General features: G+C 32.9%; 1 long non-coding RNA gene across 2 annotated transcripts in view; it reads left to right on the top strand.

Moving 5' to 3' along the window:
• Window positions 1-131: 131 nt before the first annotated feature.
• LOC148306463 (uncharacterized) overlaps window positions 132-18855 on the top strand; it is a 784100-nt gene continuing 765376 nt past the window's right edge. For both annotated transcript variants that reach the window (XR_015837997.1, XR_015837996.1), the window contains exon 1: window positions 132-1207. This is a non-coding gene — a long non-coding RNA (uncharacterized LOC148306463). The remainder of the gene's footprint in view (window positions 1208-18855) is intronic.

Below are 18855 nucleotides of genomic sequence, written 5' to 3'. Positions count from 1 at the left end.
TCTTAAAAAGTAATGTTTTTTTGAGTAGGTACAGTATAAAGTTTTTAATTTAAAATCTAGATTCAAATTAAAAGAAGATTGAAAAGGCGAAATAAAAATAGTTGAATACATTTCAATCCGTTCACATTGTCAAGATTCTAATTGAATACGAATTTTCACCCCATGCAAATCGTATTAGAAGTAGTGTGGTTTCATACTGGAAAGAAAATCAAAGGAATGTTTCATTCATACGACCACAGTAATTGTGTACTTCACGGGGGGTTTTTCAGCGCGAGGAAATAGTGTAACGATTTCAGGAAAAGGGTGGCGCTTTTGATGACGTGAGTTATTTAAACCCCTTCCTCTATTTATGTGGATATCAAGAGTCGAGCTTTTATCTCGCTGGTTTTGCGGGCAGTCGCTGTCGGTATTCCCCGCGAGGAGCACGCGAGCTCGGATTGTTCGCATCAAAATCTCATTTTATTCGCCGGTCGGCTGTCAAAACTTTTGCTACGACAGATATTGCACTGTCTAATGAAATTAATTAAATAATAATGCATGCTATAAGTGTGAAAAATATTTTTTGTAACGTGGAAAAAGTTTTATAATTTTAATAATGTGATTATACCTGGAATTATAATACATATAAATATGTGCGCGTTTTTGAAAATCTGGAAAAGCAGACTTGATGTAATATAATGTCAAAATGTGGTGTAATTAATGGTGAAATAAAAAATTAAACGTGGTGTTCTAGGCTTGAAACCTTAAAAGTCGAATAAAAGTTTTTATTATCTCGTGAAAAAATGAGTTTGATTAACAATTTTACCGTGAAAATATGGAAATATTTGATAATAGGCAAAAGAAAATTTTAAAGTTATTTCTAAATTACAAATTATTTATTTCCTTTCGTATGGTGACGAAATATATATATTTTTAAAGAAGTAAAAACCACTGTTTTGTGAATTTAATCCGTTTTAACTTTTAAATATGTGCGTGTTTTTGAAAATCTAGAAAGATTATGTATACTTGATGTAATATAATGTCGTAATGTGGTGTAAAAAATTGTGAAATATTTTTTTGGTGTTTTAAACGTGTTTTTCTAGGCTGTGAAATTGAAACCTTAAAAGTCGAAAAGTTTTTTTTTTTATCTTGTGAAAAAGTGAGTTTGATCAACAATGTTACCGTGAAAATGTGGAAATATTTGATGACTCTAGGCGAAAGAAGATTGGTAAGTGATTTTTAAATTAAAAATGATTTGTTTCTATTTCTTATGGTGATGAAATGTATTTTTTATTTTAAATAAAAAAAACACTGTTTTATGAATCTGATCCGTTTCAACTTACATTAAAAATAAACGCAAACTCAGGCGCCCGATTTACATTTTTTGGTGCCCAACGCACAAAATTTTTAAGGCGCCACTATACAAATATCATTACAGAGAGCAAGGGAAGGTTTTTTTCTACGACAGCCAACACCCTTAAATATCGGAAAATTTAGCTAGCAATTTTTTCTTCTTCATTTTGTTGCCTATTTGCTTCGAAATTTTTACCTTCGGGGTCATAGAATTTTGATTACCCTCTCGATGACAACGACCAACAACATAAAAAAACTAAGGGTTAACCAACTATTACGCAATCTTAATTTTTCTTAAAAAATCATTACATTTTTTTTTACCTTCGGTGGTACCTTAGAATTTTAATAACCGCTTGACGACAATGACCAACAATATCTAAGGGTCAATCTACTATTTCGCAATCTCAATTTTTTTTTGAAAAATCATTACGACATATTTTTTTGCCTTCGGTGGTACCTTAGATTTTAATTACCGGTTGACGACAATGGCCAACAATATCTAAGGGTCAATCTACTATTTCGCAATCTCAATTTTTATTGAAAAATCATTACGTCATATTTTTTTGCCTTCGGTGGTACCTTAGAATTTTAATTACCGCTTGACGACAGTGACAAACAATATCTAAGGGTCAATCTACTATTTCGCAATCTCAATTTTTTATTGAAAAATCATTACGACATATTTTTTTGCCTTCGGTGGTACCTTAGAATTTTAATTACCGCTTGACGACAGTGACCAACAATATCTAAGGGTCAATCTACTATTTCGTATTCTTAATTTTTTCTTAAAAAAACATTACGACATTTTTTTTGCCTTCGGTGGTACCATATAATTTTAATTACCGCTTGGCGACAATGACCAACAATATCTAAGGGTCAATCTACTATTACGTAATCCTAATTTTTTGCTTAAAAAATCCTTACGACATTTTTGCCCTCAGTGCGGGACCATAGAATTTTAATTACCGCTTAACAACAATGATCAACAACATATAAAAAACTAGACTTCAATCCACTTTTACGCAATCTTAATTTTTGCTTAAAAAATCCTTACGGCATATTTTTTGACTTCTGTGGGACCATAGAACTTTAATTACCGCCTTGACGACAATGATCAATAACATAAAAAAAGCTAAGGGTCAATTTACTATAACGCAAGCAATCTTTATTGCTTAAAAAAATCCTTACGACATATGTTTTGGACCGCTGTAGAGTTCAGTTGTCAATTGTATTCAGTTATCTACAATCTGCGAATACTACTCCAAATACGGTACGAAAAATATGTAGTATATCTTCATAAATATAATGTGAAACACGAAACTGGCGGTTTTTATAATTAGGGCCTGGTTTTGTGTTGCAACAGCGCCTATAGTAAATCCGGCCCTGTCCTTATTTTAACCCTTTTTTGCACCCAATTGTGCAAGGATCAGTTCTGGGCTCAAGGGTGGTATTAATTAAATACTGTAGTGGAAAACTTCTTGGAAAATCAAAAATATATTTAGTTAAAAATTTCATTAGTAAATCAGCATTCTTTAAATAAACGAAACTCCTATATAGGTATACTAAAATTCATACCTTTTCCCAAAATTGAAAAATAAAAATTATTAATAAGCCCACAAATAAATGTTATAAAGTACATTATTCTTTCTATTACACATCGCTTCTCCGTCTTACTCGTCATTACTGAGGATTGTGACCCTTGTCGAAGCAAGATCTTCTCTTATATTGTGGAGTCAGGATATTTCAGCCAGAAGTTGTTTTTTTATTCTTAAAAGCACTGAATTTTTTTCTCGATGTATTTATTTCTTAAATGTACATTTACATATATTTTAGACGAAAGAAGATTAGCAAGTTATTTCTGGATTAAATTATTTATTTTTATTTCGTATGGTGTCGAATTTTTTTTAAGAAGTAAAATACACTGTTTTATGAATGTAATTCGTTTCAACATATAAATATGAGTGTATTTTTGAAAATTCGGAAAAGATTATGCACTTAATGTAATGTTATATCGCAATGTGGTGTAAAAACGGTGAAAATATCTGGAAAAGATTATGCATACTTGATGTAATATAATGTTGTAATGCGATGTAAAAATCTGGAAAATATTACGCATACTTGATGTAATATAATGTCGTAATGTGGTGTAAAAATCTGGAAAAGATTGCGCATACTTGATGTAATGTAGTGTCGTAATGTGGTGTAAAAATCTGGAAAAGATTGCGCATACTTGATGTAATGTAGTGTCGTAATGTAGTGTAAAAATCTGGAAAAGATTGCGCATATTTGATGTAATATAATGTTGTTATATAATTGATGTAAATAGTTAGTTAGTTTTCCCAAAATCTATTTTTCTCTTTCAGTCACTTTTTTTAAAATCCGTATAATGTACAAGGTTTCAATATTTAATAAAAAGGGGGAATCAGTTTGTGGTAAAGCCTATCTATTTTTAGTTAAAATTTTTACTTAGTAAATACTATTATTTCTTAAAATCTACTGTGACACGTGTTTCGATGCATTCCGCATCATTTTCATACGGTGTTTGGAAATGATGCGGAATGCATCGAAACACGTATCACAGTAGATTTTAAGAAATAGTGGTATTTACTAAGTTTTTTTTTCATTAAAAATTACTTAAGCCATTGATCAACTTCTACGCGGTTGCTCGTGTTGTGAAAAACTATCAGAAAACCACAAATTGAAGCCGGACTGTTGATGGACGAAAGCAGGTCTTTCTAATTGACGATTGTTTCGTATTTTGTGTCCCATTATGAATTGGCCTAAGCCAGTGTTTGTCAAACTGCACGGCTATCCGAACTTAAAACACAGTAAGCGAAATATTTTTTTGTAGTACGTTTTTTTTGCATTTTCGGACTAAGTAGAATCTACTTAGTCCAAAAATGCAAAAAAAACGTACTAAAGAATGTCCTTTACTGTTTTTTTGAGTTTGGACAGCCGTGCAGCTCGTGAATCGCATCCGGCTTTTTGACCCCTGCGAAGTGCGGGTTAGCAACATATGTGCGCTACCGACACTTTGAGCTGATATGAAAATAATGGTGAAAAAAAGTGAGCTTTCTTCACAGTACAAGTAGTCTGTTTTGAAAGTTGTGTAAAACTACGATATTATTCATGGATATACATTACAAGGCACGTTTTTCGTTTTATTCAAATATCTAAAGTTTAAACCTTCATCTATCCCTTATTTCTCTACATATTTCAATAAGAATGCTACCGATAGTCTTATGATTTTTTTCGTATTAATTTACTAGCTAATAATCACACATCGTGAAGTTTGTCCATTGAGCAAATTTAACATCAGGCGGTTGGATGTCGGGAAATTGCAAAACGGAAAATGACAACCATTTAACGGTCGTTGGGTTTGCACAAGGAGGTCGGGAGGGTGTCGTGGCTCACACATGTTGATCTCAGCAAATGGTCCGTGACAAATGGGACGGATAGACGGGTTAAGGTGAGTAGGGGTGCCCCGCAAACGAGATAACTTGTCACGTGTGTGGGTGCGCTACTTAAATTATTTTCCTTTCATTTCTCTGGGCCTGAACAAGTGTGTCAAATGAATCGGGTTGTGGTCCCGTGGTTAGTGTCGCGGACTCTTTAGTCAGAGTTTCTCGGTTCGAACCCACTAGAATTTGATACATATTTCTAATAATGAGCAGCTTAAGTTCACAGAAGTAGTATGAAATTAAAATATTTGTGTAAATAATAAAAACACAAATATTTATCTTTAAAAAATATATATATGCTAGTATATATCTTCTTCTTCTAACTCTTATCCGCACCCAATGGGGCACTGCATAGTATTGACTTGTTATCTTGATCGTTGCTTACATGAAGGCAAGGTTTCTGATCACTCCTGCGCTTCAGTCCAGGGTACTATTAAATTTAATATTGGAGTGTAACATCACCAATATTTGTTTTCGATTGATAAACCCGCTAACCATTACACCACGGAGCGGACAAATGAGTACTTCTATAAAACGATATTAATTGGAATATATCTCCATAAGTCATCTTCTTCTTTTTCTTGGTATAGGCCTTGTGGCCTGTTGTCAAGAGGGATTAGCTTCCTGCAGTGACGATTCCTAGCTGTCAATCCATCTCTTTGGTTTCCTTTAAAAAAACCTTAGTTTAAAACATAATTTAGTTATAAATAGTTACTATTTTCTAAAAAAAAAACTAACCATCACACCGCTTCTCCGAAGGGGTAAGCAGAAAGTACAAAATGCCACACCAATATCTTTGCCAAAAACTTCGTCTCTTCCACATTCATGCATCTTCTCATACATACCCGCCGATTATTCTGACTCCTGCTCTGACCACTTTCGAGTATTTGAAATACTTGATCATGCCATTTTTTTCTTTGGTCTTCTTCTGCTCTTATTTCCATTGATATTCCAGATTGTTTACAATGACAAAGACAGAGTGCGGCATTCTCTTCTCTCTGCCTACCCCTGCGGAGAAGTGCCGTGATGTTAGTTATCTTATTTTCCGATCTTGAATAATGCTTTTGTACGTAATAAGTATGAAAGTACCTACGTGTAACAGTTAAAATCGGTGAAATAAACAATAGAAACCTGTTAAATCAAACGCTGATTTTTTGAGTCTACTAAGTTGTATTTTATTGTAAAAAAAACACATAAAAATCAATTTCGTGACAATTGTTTCGCCTAGTTATGGCATTTTTAAACGAATGTTAATAATGTTAATGCCATAACTAGGCTAAATAATTGTCACAAAATTGATTTTTATGTGTTTTTTTTAACAATAAAATACAACTTAGTGGACTCAAAAAATCAGTGTTTGATTTGACATTTAATACATAAATTAAAATGAAGTTCTATAAATTAAACCCCAAATCAATATATAATAGAAATCTGATTTACGCGTTGAGAAAATGATAGAGTAAAAAAAATTGGGAAATGTAATAATTTTTCTACCGCTTTTCCAAAATGTCAGCTTTTGGCGGGACAATTCGTTCCCATCGCTCGCGATCAGTTCCGTTTCGTTTCTACCCCGCAGAATCAAATAATGAATCGAGTTAACTGAAGGATAATACAGGAAGTCATTTCGAGTTCAATGGGGAGTCATTTTTACCCTAACCTCTTGTCATTGGTGGTTTTCATCCTTGATAGAGCAGTCACAATAAGACGCAACTAGCGCCGCAGCGACCGACTTCGGTACTACTTCTTCAACCTCAAAAGCTGACTACTCCATTTCTGAACTTTTCGATTGAACTAACCAAAAACGTGTTTTGTATATTGAAATCATTGTTAACTTTGCGGTATGGTAACTTAAAAAAAACACTACTTCAAAATATTGGTAACAATTTTTAACAAAAGTATTTTATGGAGCTCTCAGCTTTTAGAAGTGACGGGCTCACGTACATACGTACTTGCTTGGATATCTTTTCTGATAGCCCTAAATATCTCCTTTTTGTCAGCTTCTTTTTGTGACTGCTCGTAAATCTATTTATTATTGCAAGCAGACCCGTGCTATTACTAAAACTTATATTTCAACTATTTCTCCATCGTAGTTCGCTTTTAGGAAACGTCTTTAACTTGTGTTTTCGAGAGAATAACGTAAATGTACTTAAATTGGATGTTAATTTTTTCTCTCATGGTAGAATTCTTAAATTTTGTTTAGCAATTCATTTAAAGGCCCAGCAATCCTTAAGTCGCATTCATTCCACCGGAGACCAGCGGAGAGGTCACTTGTCTGCTGCTCACGCCCAATTTAAATTTAAAGAATGTTTGGATGTTTTTTATTTTATTATTAGATTAAAACCAATATTTTTAGCTTTTCCACTTTTTTATTTGACCAGCGACCGGGTTTCGTCGTTACCGACATCATCAGACTGGTCTGATGATGTCGGTAACGACGAAACCCGGTCGCTGGTGAAATAAAAAAGTGGAAAAGCTAAAAATATTGGTTTTAATCTAATAATAAATTAAAAATGCAATTCCATCACGAAGTGTCAGTGGATAATATAAATCTATTAAAAAATGTTTGGATGGTTATTTTTCCGTTTAGAATATATATATGTATATATATATATATATATATATATATATATATATATATATATATATATATATATATATATATATATATATATGTATATATATATGTATATATATGTATATATATATATATATATATATGTATATATATATATATGTATATATATATATATATATATATATATATATATATATATATATATATATATATATATATATATATATATATATATATATATATATATATATATATATATATATATATATATATATATATATATATATATATATATATATATATATATATATATATATATATATATATATATATATATATATATATATATATATATATATATATATATATATATATATATATATATATATATATATATATATATATATATATATATATATATATATATATATATATATATATATATATATATATATATATATATATATATATATATATATATATATATATATATATATATATATATATATATATATATATATATATATATATATATATATATATATATATATATATATATATATATATATATATATATGGTTATATATTTACAAGTAAGCACAACTTATATTCTTAAATTCTTTCAGACTCTTTTCATTCTTCATATATTCAGGCATCTCATCATACATTTTCAAACCCTTATACATTAAACAATTTTGTTACTTGTTTTTTTTTCAACAAAAGCAGTCTTATTTCATCCTTATTTCTAGTTTAAAATATTTGGGTAATTTATTGTTTAAAAATCTATGCATTAAGTTCAGCATATTTAATTTTAGTATTGTTTTTATAGATAACCAGTAGAGTTTTTCTCTCATTTTTTTCTTTATTATTATATCTTTTTTTTAAGCACCATTCTCATTGCTTTATTTTGTATAATTTCCAATTTATTTAAAAAATTATTGAAGAAAAAAAACTTTTCTACGCATTGACATTTCGGGCATGACACTATTTTCTAGTCACTGTCAGTAAGTGGTATGCCTGTTTTCAAGGAAACCTAAGCAGTTTGTGTTGAAAACGAGAATCAAGTTGTGATAGAGTAAAGATCGAACCAGGAACCGCGTTTGGATCTCATAATCAATTTGTACGCTCACATAATTTTTTACATATTACTTTGCAATCACCTAATTAATTTTGTTTATTTATCGAATGCCGCTTTCCCACGTTCCCTTTGTCAAATAATGTAGGGAGAGATATTGATTAAATAATGTTTCCATTTTGTAGGCGCATAAATGTGTTATATGGAAAGAATAAAGATGTAATTCCCTGCGAGGTTCAAAGCGAAAAGCCTGTGTGAAAAACTTAAATAGAATTTCTTTTCCCGGCCCCACACAAAGCCCCGAATTTTCAATAAACATTGGTGACCGTGTCGTCGTACACGACTTTCAATACCTTAAATACTTTCTTACTTTCAAATGTTTCCATTCTTATATCTCCTATTCAGGTGTCGGCGAGGAATTGTATAGAGAGCGAGGGGAAGGATCATAAAAGATCGTATGTGTCTATTTGAAAAACATAAAAGCGAGAGGCCTTTATGTTTCTCAAAGATTGGTTAAAGGGACCGAAAGGAATGGAGTAACGGCGGAGGAACGGGGAACTGTACGAGTACGTTCGGGGGAGAAGAATTTCCCGACGCCTTCCACTCATTTTAATGGCCGCGGTCGGTTTGATTATGTTTCCGATTTCTCGAGGAAATGCAGTTACTCTTAAGTGCTTGCGGAAGTATGCATTGTGTTCAATGCTAATTTTGTTACCGCTTGAATTGCCCAAGTGCTTACCTATCGACCCGAAGATTACGTTTCATCACGCGGTGCCAAAATGTATTCAGTAGCGACCATACTACGTTTTTCGTTACATTGTAGAAATGGTACTCAAATATAATGCCGATAGTCATATGGGTACCACGATTTAATTTTTATGTTTCTTCTAGGAATAAACAAATATAGCTTTTTACTTTTAACTTACTTTTAAATCATTTCGTTTCCTCGTAGGGGTGGATAGACAAAATTTAAAGCCACATTACTACTTATTTTAGGCAGAGAGAATAGAATGCCACACCAATCTGTCTCTGCGAACAATCATCTCCTGTTCCACATTCGTGCATTTTCTCATATGTACATACCCGCCGATAATTCCGAGTCCTGACCTGACCACTTTCAAGTATTTGAAATACTTGAATTGAATTCTAATTATAAAAATATATGTCTTTATTGCTTTAATTTTATTTTATAGAAATGATTCTGAAATAAAGATTCAGCATTTTAGGAGATTCCAGCATATCTTTTTCATGGCTACATGTTAATAAATGGCTTTCGGTACATATTTTTTATCTAGCCCACGATCAATGTCGTATCTGGTGTGAGTAAGCATCGTCGTAGCTAGGGAGCTTTCATTTGACCCTAGAGAGCTTTCATTTGATTAAAATCATGCCAAATTTGCTTCTGTTTCCATCTGCTTCAATTCACATCTCTTCTTTCCTCATCTTACCATTCGAACATCTATCATCCATATCTTTGGCACACATTCGTCTAAATAAAATAAGTAGTTAGTTTATAGGCCGTAAGCCGATAATTTCATCGGTTGGTATAATCCAAACATCTGGTATAACAAGGCAATAACTTTAATTATGGAACAACACGAACCTGGGGCGCGTTATCAGGAGGGTAGGAAGGAGGTGGAAGACAAGGGGCGCATCTTGTAATCAGGGCCCCAATCGGACTTGGAACATTTGTGTGCCGAGCAATGTGAAACGGTGTAGCCGCGGCCCACAGAGCCGCAGTGAAACCTCACGGACAATTTGAATACCTTAATTTTTCATATTTTAAGAACAAAATTGAAATCTAACTTCTGTTAATCACTTTAAACTGTATTCAAAATAAATTTATTTTTAGTTTTATAGTGGCTCTACGTCATTCAAGGTTGATAATGTATGGTATATATGTATGTATACGTATGTATATGTCTGTGTGTCTGTGTTATATACGAGTATGTGCTTTATGTAATATGTGATGAAAATTTTTAAATACATAAAATATTAAATAAATGAGTAAATGACTAATTATCGGTCTGAATACGACAATCATTAAGATTTGTATTTACATCTCAACATCGATGAGAAATTTTGTGAAACTCCTAGTTATATCATTAATTTCATGACACAGTACACATGAGTTCAAAACAGCCATTTGTGTTAGATTGAGAGAGCTTTTATTTAGCAGACACCGTTTTATTTGGATGTATGCAAGATCAGAACCCCGGATTATTTTTGCATACTGAAAAACGTCTGAAAACATGTTTATTTTTTTTTTATGCAGCTTATATTTGAGTAGTTATTTTTAATCACTACAATATGTTGTGAATAAAAAATATTGTTGTAACATTGATAAATAAATGCCTACCGTGCTGGAGGTCCCGGGTTCGTTTTCCAGGGAGAGATAAAAATAAAAATAAGTGATTTCACTCTCGTATTTATTTAACTGGACTGATACAAAAAGCGCAGGACTGATCCTTTTGCGTTCATGAAAATAATGATCAAGATGATACTGCGTCCATACGATGCATACCTTTGTGTGTGGTTGAGGGTTAAAGAAGAATAATACACGTATTCTTTTCCATTACAATTACTTGGATAAAATGTTTTTCAGGGATTTCATTCCGTTTGTTTGAGGAGGACTTCTTTATCTGTGATTCGTTGAACGAAACGTACAAACTGTTACTTAGACTATGATTAAATTTTGAAGACGTTCAGTTGTTCCTCATTTTAACCTTTGACAGCTTGAATATAGCTGAATGATAACACTCCGTCAGTTAATAAAGAGGACTAGTTATCTCCAAAGATTAATTAATGTACAAATTTTGTAGCCTACAAATACATATACTTATTAACTCACTGACTGTTTGATGTCTCTATAGTTTATTGATTCGAACACAAACTGTAATGTTTTGTATTTTATTCAGTGATGTTCTCTCAGGGCAGGTAGTAAAAATTTCATCTGAGTATGTCGGAAAATACGAATTTAGTTGTGACTCGCTTAGGAATTCAATTGAATTTATGTTTGAAAAATATAAGTTTACCCTCCTTCATTACTTTTATTCCAAGATTATTTTAAAAAATATTTTGGTAAAACCAAAAGCTTAAAAATGTATTACAGATTAAATACAAAAAAAAACTATTATCCTCTTCCCTTATTATATATACTTATGTAGATACGTAAGTTTTTTTTTCAATCCATAAAAGCTTTATATTATCTAAAAGTTTTTCTGGATGTAGTAAGAAAAGGATGTATGAAAACTCTAACCTTATCCTAATCCCCACCCAAGGATGCATAGGGCACTGAATCATATTGACGTAGTGTTATCTTGATCGTTACTTACATAAAGGCAAGGTGGTCATTCCTGCGCTTCAGGTACCAGTCCAGGGAAATATTAAATATAAAAAAGTATTAGAGTGTAAAATCACGAATATTTATTTTCATCCCTCCCTGAGAATCGAACCCGGGACCTCCAGCACGTAATGGTTAGTGTATTTAGCTAACTTATGAAAAACATGCTAATAATAAAAAAATCTAATAATCTACAGAACCTTGACCAGTACGTGAATTTTCAGACAATGCGACATAAAAAAAAAACATCTCGATTAACACTAGCTACTACGAGTATGGTTATGCAACCCTGAGATTCCTAGTTATTGCTGCTATTCTCGTTTTTCAACTTCTAATTCCTAGTCTATTTCCCGGTATATTTCCTTCGTATAAAAATATCCGCCTTCACTGTTGAGACAATGAAATATTATTATTAATATGTTTAATATTTATAGCATTAACTTTGTCGCTAGTAATTAAAAAAAAATATGTAAATAATTTTAGTATATTAACACGCGTCTCTTCGTCAGGACAATCACTACCACAGCATGCAAACAATACTACCCGTCACTACAATAGCCGTATTCACACACTTAAAAATACACAAAATGCACTAGGGATGTCAGACCTCAGCTCTTAATGCATGTTTGTTATGCAACCCCTAGTGCATGTTGGTCTTCGGGTAGACCAAAAACCCATGAAGTATTGTTTGCATGCTGATGTAGTGAGTGTCCTGACGAAGAGATGGGTACGTCTCAAAACCGATATACTAAAATTTCGGTTAGTGGTTGTATGGCATACTAACTATCATTTTGTAACTTATGTTTTACTGTGTAAATGTTTGATTTTGATGAAAGATGGAGAATCATTTGGCAGTCTGGGCATTTACGGGGCTTACGACCGTCATTGGCTGGTTTAAATGATCACTTTACACACGTGTAACATTCACTAATTCTACCCATGATTAACAACTACACTACTCAAATTCTTGGAAGTTCTATATATGTATATATGATCCAATTTCGAAACATTGTACTTGAATCACTGGAATTTTCACTAGATACGTCGATTATTCAGAAAAAAGAAGCTTTTTTTTAATGAGCAGAAACTCTTTCATTTGTATGTGAGTTCCGAATCCTGGATTATAATCACATACATGAGAAACATGCTTCTAAGGAAGTTTCTCATATAGTGTAGTATTGTTTGCGTGCTGTCTAGTAATTATCCTGACGAAGAGACGGGTACGTCTCAAAACCGACAGACTAAAATTTCGGTTAGTGGTTTTTTTTTATTTATATAGTTACATTTTTAAGTACAACATAATACAATTTCTAAAAATTTATACAAATGGCCAACTTATAGTTTTAGATTCGCTGTGCCTCTCCAAAAAAGATACTGAGCTGTTGTGCTTGGAGAGGGACTTACACTCAAGGTTTAATATTTTATATAATTTATGGTATAATAGTCTTTTTTAAATATTTTTTTCAAGATTTATATGAAATGGGCATTAATTTTTTTCTTAAGAATTTTTATATCTTCTATTTTTTATTATTTATTATGGTTATATGTTATACTAACATTACTATCGTTTTGTAACTTGTATATAATTGTCTAGTTTGTCTTTGGCGATGAAGAAGAGAAAGATGTCGGGTTTTGAGCAGTGTCCGTCTCTCGCTGCGCCCCTGGCCGTGGGCCACCATTTGAATACGCCCTCACTATCGGTTCGGCGGTAGGTACACCCCTGTTGATTAGGGCACAGTGGGTATTAGGCATTGTGGTGCGGACTTTTGTTCCCATTGTGTGCGCCATTGGAAGTAACACAAAGACGCTCGCCGCAAACCACGGACATAAAATCGAAATTCATCACGGCCCGTCGATTGTTTGATATCATAATAGGGGGGTGGGGCGGCGGGGGCGGCCCTGGGGGCTGCCCTGGGGGCGGGGGCGGGGGACGGGTGTTTGTAAATAAATAAGGGAACGCTGAGATGGTATTGTCTGGCGGGCGGCGATGGGAGAACGTGGAGGTGGTCAAATGTCCCCAATTTTTTTTTGAAAACGATAAGATTTGAGAAAAAAAACAGGATGGTATCGGGTTCTATTCTCTCTGTCTTCTCCTGCGGAGAAGAGGCGTGATGGTTAGTTACTTTAAAAAAAACTAACCATCACGCCGCTTACCATAGGGGTAGGCAGAGAGTGGAAAACGCCACACCAATCTACCTTTGCAAACCATTTCGCCTCTTTCACATTCATGCATATATTCCTTATACATTCTTCTTTAAGCCCTCATCCGCATCCGATGGTACATAGGGCACTGCATCATATAATCGCAAGTAATAAATATTTTTGAATTGTTTATAATTACAACATATGGTAGTTAGTTTACGAATGGCTACACTGAAAAATAATATGTTGTGTGTGCCGGGTCGGTATTTTAAAATTTGAGTAACTCAAGACTATCAACATTCAAATGTCAACATTCATCAGCAAATCATTGTCCTTTTATTTTTTTAAAGTCCAGATAAGTAGTTTTGTGTCATTCTGTGTGGTTTCTTATCCACAGAATATAATTTCAATCGATCATACCGTAAAAAATATCGAATAAGAAAATATTTGTAATTCTGTCTGGAATCAATCGGCGTAATGAGAACGTGTTTTTCAAACGCCATATTTAAATTCAAATACGTTCGAAGTATGAAGTCAAGTCGGCAGGTACTCCTTATTCTTATTATCGTTCGAAATTTAAAGTTTATTTTCAAAAGTCAACTTTAAAAAAAATCTTTGTTCATAGTCATATTTACTTTTTTATTCATAACTAGTTTTTGAAACCGATTCGCAAATTTTTGAAACATATCGCGCGTAAGCATTTCATACTTCCAATAAGGCAATCCCTAAATTTAACACCTATTAAATAACTAATTAACTGTATTTGCTTTCCGCTCTTAAGTATTTGACATACCTGCTTGTGCCAAGTTTTCCTCGGTCTTCCTCTGCCTCTTTTTCCAACTGCATTTGCCTCATAATTTGTTTAACCATTCTTTCCTCACTCTCATCTCAACACCTTTCTAACACCTATTAGCACCTCTTATTAATGATATTTCGAATTTTAACCTGTCCGATAGTTTGGACGTAAATGAACGTCAGTGCGAATTTTCCTTAAAGGAGACTTATCGACATTAATGAACTTCGAAGTCCGTCTGTCAGTGAGTATGATGTAACTTGTATAGCAATGACATATACGGATATTTGTGTGTAATTTTGTCATAATTGAAAAATATTTCGAATAGGTGTTTTTTATTAAATTATTTTAACATTATTTCTATCTTCATAATACATCGATTTATTAGAAAAAAAAATTCATCCAAAAAGAACCCACTCCCCAGAGAAAGTCGGACATCAATTTTTGTACTCCCGGAAAGGTTAAAAATTTTTTTTTTCAATTTTTTCTTTGGGGCGTCTAAATAGTTTTCGCCTCAGAATACCAGGTTATATAATGCGAACGTGTTAACAAATTGAATTCTTGTATTTATTCATATTGAAGGAGGTAGCCATTGTTAATGGTAACAAAAACCACCGCACGCAAGTGTCGCACACAATAATTGACACGTTTGTGCGCGTGCTGTGGAAAACATAAACAACACAAGGCTTTTGAAATGTGGCGGGAATGTTTCCCGCCGAAAGGTCGCTTCATTGTCTATTTCCACTTGAAACAAAAGCGCGCCGAGCAAGAAATCCAAACCATTTACTATACTGTTAATAGTGTAGTAGCAAATGGTTGTACCCTTTTGCGGAGTTTTGTCTTACTGCGCGGATATGTCGGGGCGTTTGGCCTGGCTGTCAGATCCGAGTGGCAAAAGAAACCTTTAGTCAGCCGCGACAATGAGTTTCGTCATTCGCTTTGAGAGCGCGCATATTTATGTGCGGTGTTCGCATATTGTTCGTCTACCGTGCTCCAGCACTAGCAGTGCATTGTCGAGGAGACCTTTGATATACGATGAGATCCGCCATGTTTGCTATCGGCGCCACAGTACATGTAAAACAGTATACACAATATATTTTATTTATTACAAACGCATACGATTTCTGGACAAATTTGACTGTTTTAGTAAAGTGACGGTAGCTAATTGCAAATTGGTAGCGATTTTTGTCTGGGAAATGCAAAAAAAAAACAAAATACAAATAAATATTTGTATTCAAATCAAAAACTTTATTCGCAATGATTTGAGTGTGTCTAAATCTCTGTTCACAAATCTTTGTTTTGTCCACTTAGGAGTTGCATTAAAAAAATATGTCTCAGCATAGATGAAGAAGAATATGGAAGTTCGGGTAATTATTGGCCTTACGACCTGTCATTGGTTGGTGTAAGTGATCACGTTATACTCTCATATAAAATGATTACTCAAACCAGCCTTAGACAGGTCGTGAACCCTGTAAATACTCAGACTTCCATATTTTTCTCCTTCTATGCTAAGATATCAATATACTAAAACGTTATGTTTTCCATCATATTATCTAAGATTTGTCTATCTTCATGGTGTAATGTTTAGCTCATTTGCTTTAATATCTTGGGTTCGATTCCCAGGAGGCGTCAAAGTAAATGTGTACTTTTTTATTCTAATATTAATTTAACATAATCCTGGGTGGCTGAAGGGTAAGACGGATCACATATCAACATTGCATTAATATGACGTAATACTCTACACTCCATTAGGTTAAGGGCTAGAAGGAGAGTATTAATTTTAGGACAATACAAATTTGCAACAATTGTCAAGTCGCTCACTCCTTTCAAGAACATCATAAACCAAAAACCTTGATTTTTCAGGAAAACGTTTTATAAGTTTAAAAATATAATACAATGTATTGAAAATATCAAGCCACTTATTGAACTTTTTACTGTTCAACAGATCTTTTTAGGTAAAACCTGAATGTTTTTTCTTTATTTGAAAAATAATAAGTTTATTTAAAAAATAATTAAACAATACCTTTTCTTCAAAATACTAAAACAACATTTTCTGCCTTGTAGCGGGTAAATATTAAGTTAAAAATATGCCTCTTTTGCTGGGATGTAGTACATTTTCTGGGCATTCCGAAAACATGCTCAACTGAAAATTGACGATTATATGATGACGATATATGACGTTGTTGAAAGGAGTGAGCGAAGTGTAAGGGAAAAAATGTTATAGTAATGAAAAATTAGTAAAAAGTCGCATAAAATAAATGTAATAATTTACGTGGTGCGTGTATTATTTTCGTAGAAGATTCCAATAGACTACCTCGCAGCGTTTCTATGGATATGACTTTCTCCATTATACAATTTTAAAGAACTTTTTGTTAAGAAACTAACTCGGCTCCCTTTGTTGCCGGGCTTTACAGACAGTAAAAATCTTATAAAGAATAAAGGAAAGTCTTCCTTCCACAATGTAGTCGTTGGAATAACAAGATCTCAAGGAGTATCAGGCCTTTTATATGCGAACACAATAATTTCATGGCAACAATGGATTTCTATGTGCGCCCGAAAGATACGGAGCAAATTTTAGGCGGAGTACTTACGTACGTTGGTACCTACTCCGTAAATAAAACGCCCATTATTTGGAGAGATCGTTTTATATGTTTAATACTTACACACATTGTTATAATATAATAATCATTGGAGAGATCTCAGTTTAATCTCCTCGACTCTTTAACTCTTACATATTTGATAACAACATACACAATTTATTTGATATAATCCTTCGCTCTAAGCTTACTTTCGTTTTCTTTATCATATAGAGTATAATTTATTTATTTTTTGATTAATGTTTTACTTTGATTAAAGAAAACACTTGTTTTTTACCAATTGAGTAATAAACAAGTGTTTTCTTTAATCATTGTAACATGTCTTACCCCAAAGTTAATGCCGAAACAATAAATAAAATGTTTAACTTAGTAAAAACCACTATTTATTAAAATCTACTGTGACACATGTTTCGATGCATTCCGCATCATTTTCAAACACCGTGTTATAGGATGTTTGTAAATGATGCGGAATGCATCGAAACACGTGTCACAGTAGATTTGAATAAATAGTGGTATTTACTAAATAAAACATTAATTAAAAATGGATGGATTTTACCACAAAGTGACTGCCGAATCAATTAATGAAATAAGATTTTTTTATTAAATTTCTTGTACAGAATGTATGTTCATTAGAGGGCTTATTAGTGAGAAGGAATGTCTTGAACCAACAAAAAATTACTAGTGATATTGGTCAAAAATATTTAAATTATTCAATACATAAATATAATACTTCCAATTATATCGAAAAATTGCACCATAATGTGGAAGATAATCGAGACCATTGCATATATACAAGTTCCAGAAACTCCCACTTATTACTAGTATTCCTCTCCCAAATCCAAAAAGTGGAGCGTAGGACTGATCACCTTGAATTCTTATAAATTTATGATCAAATTAACACTGCCACGTTTATTCAATTCGGTGCCCTAAGCACTATTTGAGTACAGATTGGGGTCATAAGTTAAGCTAACATTCTGTAGTATTATTTGTATGTAAATTTTTTTAATATCCATAAATAAATAAATAAAATATATAACGGTTTATTTTTGGATGAAACGGTTTACGTTTTGAAAAACAAAGCGGGATTCACGGTTTTTATTAAATTGAGTCAATTTTATGTATTATTTTTTTTTATATGCAGAGAAATTGTGAAACGTTATGTGGAGTAGTTAATAAGAAAGTCATACGTCACATCGTATATGGCTCTCAAAAACCTGAGAGGGGTGTAAGGTACCGTACTGACAAGAGCCTGGATCTTAAATTTAACATAATTTTGTATTTTTTCAAAGTGCAACACGTGCCCACGATATCGCGTGAACACCCGATCTGTTGATTACACAGATAAAACAGGTAAGTACCTACTCGGCTGCGGTAGAGAGAGCTAAAGCTTCTTCTGAAAGCGCGGGAGTTTTCCCGCCAAAGGAAAATTCATCTCAGGCGGCGCCATGTCTGCGGCTTACCCGTGCAATATTCTAAATGTGTTGCCAGTCTATTCAAAAGGTTCGAATTTATCATAGAAAACGTTACATCATAAAAT

Source organism: Brachycentrus maculatus, unplaced genomic scaffold (genome assembly GCF_059751285.1).
Source record: "Brachycentrus maculatus isolate JH-2025_06_01 unplaced genomic scaffold, ASM5975128v1 h1tg000240l, whole genome shotgun sequence".
Taxonomy (NCBI): domain Eukaryota; kingdom Metazoa; phylum Arthropoda; class Insecta; order Trichoptera; family Brachycentridae; genus Brachycentrus; species Brachycentrus maculatus.
This window is presented reverse-complemented; position numbering and strand designations above follow the sequence as displayed.